The sequence below is a fragment of the Camelus ferus genome, chromosome 20 (genome assembly GCF_009834535.1).
Source record: "Camelus ferus isolate YT-003-E chromosome 20, BCGSAC_Cfer_1.0, whole genome shotgun sequence".
Lineage (NCBI taxonomy): Eukaryota > Metazoa > Chordata > Mammalia > Artiodactyla > Camelidae > Camelus > Camelus ferus.
The window spans coordinates 31,460,325-31,465,742 of record NC_045715.1 but is presented as its reverse complement, the minus strand read 5'-3'; the positions used below and the strand labels follow the sequence as shown (position 1 = coordinate 31,465,742).

Genomic DNA, 5,418 nt, shown 5'->3' with positions numbered 1-5,418 from the left:
GTTTTGTTTGTTCTTCTTTTCCTAATTCCTTTAGGTGGTAGATTGTTGTTTATTTGAGATTGTTCTTGTTTTTCGAGGAAGGCCTGTATCACGATGAACTTCCCTCTTAGGACGGCGTTTGCTGCATCCCATAGATTTTGTGTGGTTGTGTTTTTATTGCCTGAAGTTTCTTGACCTCCTCTCCCATGCCATACACACAGTCTTTGATGATGCATTCATTATTCTGAAAAGAGATTCAAAGTGTTTTAAATAACCAACGGAGGTGGAGATTAAACCTGGGTGGAGGAAGGGAATGTCAGGGGAAAGGGTCAAGAAAGACTTCAAGAAGGAAACATGTACAATTTGATGTGGGCTTCCCTGTTATATTATACGGTGGAGCATCTTAATCCATGTGTTCAGTACATGTTTGTGAATTTTATTGAAAGGTAGCTTTGAAGAGAAGAAAAAATTCACCAAAAGGTAGTGGGGGGGCGGGGAGGAGGATGGTTCTATCCACATTGCTTTGTTCATTTCATTACCAAGCGAGCCCTTGCCAGAGTGCAGGCAACCTGCTGGGTACACAGTTGGCACTTAATGAATACACACGCAAAGGACACAGGACAAAAACATGAACCGTTCCTGCCCTTGAAGTACTTGTAGTCCAGTTAATGAGGGAGCTGTTACCCTCACTAACTAGGTGCCTCTGCGGTGGGAGCCCAGTAGGAGGGTGTACAACCTCAGTGGGATTCAGAAGGGATTTCTCAGATACGAGACCCAAGCTGGGAATTGAGAGCCAATCAGAAGTTACCTGATGGGGATGGAGTATACAGCATGACCACCGCAGTCAACAACACTGTATTGTGAATTTGAGAGTTGCTAAAGGAATAGATCTTATAAATCCTCATCACAAGAAAAAAAAAAGGAGTCACTATGTGAGGTGATGAATGGTAACTAAATATATTGTGGCAATCACTTCACCATTTATACACTGATCAAATCATTATGATGTACACCTTATACAAGGGCAATGTTATACGTCAATTATATCTCAGCAAAACTGGGAAAAAATAATACAGAGAAAAAGAAAAGGAGTTATCTGAAGAAAAAGAGTGTCACTGGTGGGAGAGAGAGCTAGTGAGAGACAGATGGCTTGGAGATTCGGAATAGCCTGCCTTTGGGAACCTGTAAGTCGAAGTTTGGCTGGAGCAGGTGGGAGATGGATTAAGGACAAATATGAGATTGGTCAGTGATTGATGGCCACTTTATAAAGGGCCTTTAATGCTAAGCCACACTGTGTTCTAAAAGCTGTGTGAAGCCACTGAAGGGTTTTCTGGAAGAGCTGTACAGCCAGAACGTTCTCTTTTAGGAAGACCCTCCTCGCAGTAGATTGATTGATTCGAGGGTGGCCAGATTGAAGCTAGGGGGACCTGGTGGGGCCATGGGGAGGGCTGTGGAGGGCCAAGGAATCGGTGTAGGATGGAGTAGATTTGGGAAGGTGGAGAGAACACAGGTGGACTGGTGGGATGTGAGGGAAGGAGAAGAAACAGACTAGGATGGCGTTCAGCTTCCAGGCTTGAGCAACTGGGGAGATGGGGGCCATTCATTGAGAGAGAAGAGCAGCAGATTTAGAGGTCCCCCAGAAAGAATGTGGTTTTGGCACTGTGAAGTTTAAGGCACCTATTGGATACCCCAAAGGAAATGTTCAGGAAACAGTTGAATATGGCGACTAGAGTTGTGGAGATGGGTTTGTTTAAAAGATAGTTGAAATGTGCTGGGACAGGAGAAAGGCTTAATGAATCTCTTCTGCATCTGAGCTTCAGGTATTTTCAGTAGCGACTGGGTGTCTCTGAGCCACAGCCCCTGCTGATGATGCAGGATCTCCAAAGGGAAAGATTGAAGGCAACTGCCCAGTCGATTTCTTCCTTAGAATTATTTAATTTAACACACTGCTTTTGTAAAGGAAACTTTTCCAGCTTAGCAGCCAAGAAAGAAACCAAGACGGTTAATTTGGGCTTTACAGTTTAAGTAGTCAATAACATCAATAAAATCACATTAGTATAATTAGACTTAATTTTATATGCAATGTCCCTCTGGGCATTCCTATAATTGCTCTTAATCTTTTAAGGATTAGAGACAGGTATAGATATAAATACAGATAAATGTAGGCACAGGTATATTTATATACTTGGATTTAGAGATAGGGAAATTTGTACAGCTAGAGCTAGGAGACCAAATATAAACATATAAACAAAACATTGTTTATCTTCAAATAGTAGCAGCGCAAATAAGCTCATCATACTCAGTGATTTAAATATGTTAATTTACTTACCGCTGAGAACACCCCTATGAGGTAGATACAGTTACTGTCCCATTTTACAGATAAGAAAACTGAGGTGATTAAACTGTGTCAGGTTGCAGAGATCCCAGGTCCGGAGTTGAACTAGGCAGTATGGCTCTGAGTCCATGCTGGACACATGGCTTCATGTTGCCTCTCTTTATCAGTATCGAATCGCTAAATCAACATTTCAGTGAACTTAAAATGCAATTCCTGCCCTCTGACGTGACTGGGTAAGGTGTAAAGGAGGCCGTGCCTTTCATCCATTATGCATGCACGGTTAGAGCCTGTGTCTGATCAGGGCTGATGATCGCCACAGGCGTTCTTACAGATTGATGAACAGAGCAGAGGAGTTGCTGGCCCAGAGAAGGATGTGGCAGCCATTAGCTCTCAGCAGATGCCCTGAACCAAGGCAGCTGTTGACACTGTAAACAGAAATGTGGCAGCTGTAAAGGGCTGTCAAGGCTCCCTTTGTATTTACAACTGTGCGGCGATGTCCAGCTTTGCGGCATGTAACAGATCTGTGCTCATGACCGCTCTCTCAGAGGTCTGGTTTGCCTGGTCCTCCCGCTCCCTGTCCCCAGTAGGGGGGGAGGTGCCCCTTCCCTCCCTAGGGGTTCAGAGACCCCTTGGAAGGCTTACAAGTGTCCTGGGGCAGGAAGGAAGCAGGCAGGCATCCGCCAGTGGTATCTTGCTTGGCACAGCCAGGCTCCACAGCTCCTGGTCTCACTGGTGGAGGTGGTGAGACCCAGCAGAACAAGCCCTGGATTCAGGTGCTGGGAGGGTCTCACCCACCCAATGGGTGGGCAGTCGCTGTACCAGGGTCCTAGGCAGCAGACAGGGCCACCTCTAGGCTCCTCTCTTCGTCCCCTCGCCGGGCACTTACAGCCCTTTCTTGGGCAGCTGCACAACAGGGTCCAGGCACCCCCCTCACCCCTTCGCCTCCACAGCCCCCCATCTTGGGTAGTTATTAAATGGGTTCAAGCACATCAAGGGCAGACTCAGCCGTCTGTAATACGGCACATGGGCTACAACTTCGCAGGTTCAAGTTTCTTGGCCCTCATGCTGGGGAGTCAAACATTTAGGGAAGTGGACCTCATCAGTGGGGGTCATGTAAGCCCTGTACTCGTTTCAGCTGTCCTGGGAGCCCAGTCTCCAGGCTGCTTGGTGATGGCCCAGTAGACCTGACGTTCTCTTGCTCTTATTTCCTGGGAAATGAATGAAATTTCAGCTTAAGGGACCCTCCTTTACATGTGCCCTGATAGGGCCCTGGCAACCTGTTCCCATGGTCATAGATTGTTTGTAAAATTTACAAAAGTTATTCGTTAAGAATTTTTGTTGTTTTTCTCATGCTAAGAAAAATCCCACATTCTTGCCTGATTTTGTATTATTTTGCTTAAAGAGGGCTTCCCACAGTGTAAGAGCTTCAGGCCCCCAGTGCTTAGGTGCACCCCTGTTCCAAGATCACTGCAATTTCTAGCCCTTGTACGTTTTCTTAGTTCTGAAGGAGTTGGGGGCTTTTGTTTTTCCAGTTCTAAAGGCACAGATGACGGCCTGGTAGAAGCAGAGAAGCAGAGACTTCCTTAATCAGCAAGCAGTAAAGATGGACTCTGGCACAGCAGTGTTATCCAGTCACCAGGAACGTTAGGGTCACTGCTGGGAAAGATAGAGCAGGACCGAACACAGACCGCGGAAGGCATTCTGCCGAGAGAGGCATTTGATAAATCCATGAGGTTTTAGGACAAAGCGGGTGCTTTTAGAGTTTGGGGCTGAGTTTCAGATCTTCGTCTCTCACAAGGACTCCGCTGAGAAGGGATCAAGGCTTCTGTGCCTTGACCGCTGAATTAGCCTTTCTCAAGGCCTTTCTGTGACATGAGGTCTGTTCCCTTCTTTTATCAACAAGGAAGGACTGAGAGCCACCTTTCACAATCATGTTTTTATTTAGGTCATCTCAGGACCACAAATGGAACAAAGCATGGTGTAACACACGTCTGCCTGGCCTAAGAAATCCAGATGAAAAAATCCCCACACCCAGGTCTGGTCATGCCTCTCACATACGGAGTCTGCATTCTGGAAGATTCACAGGAGCAGTGCTTTGGCAGGAGGCCCTCCTGAGCGGCCTGTAAAATCCACCGCGATCCTTAAACATGGGATTTGCACAGGGCCCATTTGGGGCATCCACCGAGAGGTGATAAACCTAAATGAACTGTTTCATTCTGCAGCAGTTTCTAGGAGGTGGTATCTGACGGATGAGAGCCTTGTGATTTTGAGGGAAGCTGAATTTCTTATTAAGATAATTTATACCCAAAAGGGATTGTAAGAGAGAAAATTGAGAAAATACATAAAGGCATAAAGCATCATTTGGAATAAAGTTAAAGATAGCATCAGATTTCTCCGGCAGCCAGGTCTCCAAGGACAGGACTGTGCTTCTGGATTGACAAGGAAAGCTGGTTTGCTCATTTTGGTTTTTCAGACCTCTCACTTGTTTGCATATTATCCGTGATACAGAGGTAGTATAAACAGTTTGAGCTTATTAGTTTTGGTTTTGCAAATTAGTTGGGTGACTTGGCGGAGGTCATTCACTTCTTTGGCTTTCTTCGTGTGTTACTCAAGGAAAATAGTAATTCCAGCTCTCCCTCAAAGGACCTGAGCGAGGATTTAATGAGATAATATATCAGGCAAGATTGTTTATCTGCAGCCTGTCTGGTTTAGAGTGAAACTGAAGGTAATATTTCAACATTCTAATATTCTATCAAACTACCTTGGGGTTTTGTATCAACCAATCAAGCAGAATACATTGAGCACCTCCTAAGTCCTGAAGATGGTGTTAAAGGCTATTGATTTAAAAAACAATCACTGCTTCCATTTTGATTGGAAACTGTAGTGGATCAGCGGCTCTTGGGCTGGGTTCTGTAACCACTAAGGACCACGATGGGGAGCTGCTTTACGAGGACCTTGGACAGATCCTTCCGCCCGGTTTTTCAGGCCAGGCTCGACTTTCACCTGTTAGCCCTGAGAATTTTGTAACTGATGCGGATGACCCAATCGTGTCAGCTTTGAGAAAAATTAGAGGCAAAATGTTGGCCCACCCGTGGCAAATGGTC

General features: G+C 45.6%; 1 protein-coding gene across 4 annotated transcripts in view; it reads left to right on the top strand.

The window, feature by feature from the left end:
* The window catches only part of RCAN2 (regulator of calcineurin 2), a 217,002-nt gene that overhangs the window by 182,521 nt on the left and 29,063 nt on the right, over positions 1 to 5,418 (top strand). The gene's annotated exons all lie outside the window — the stretch shown is intronic.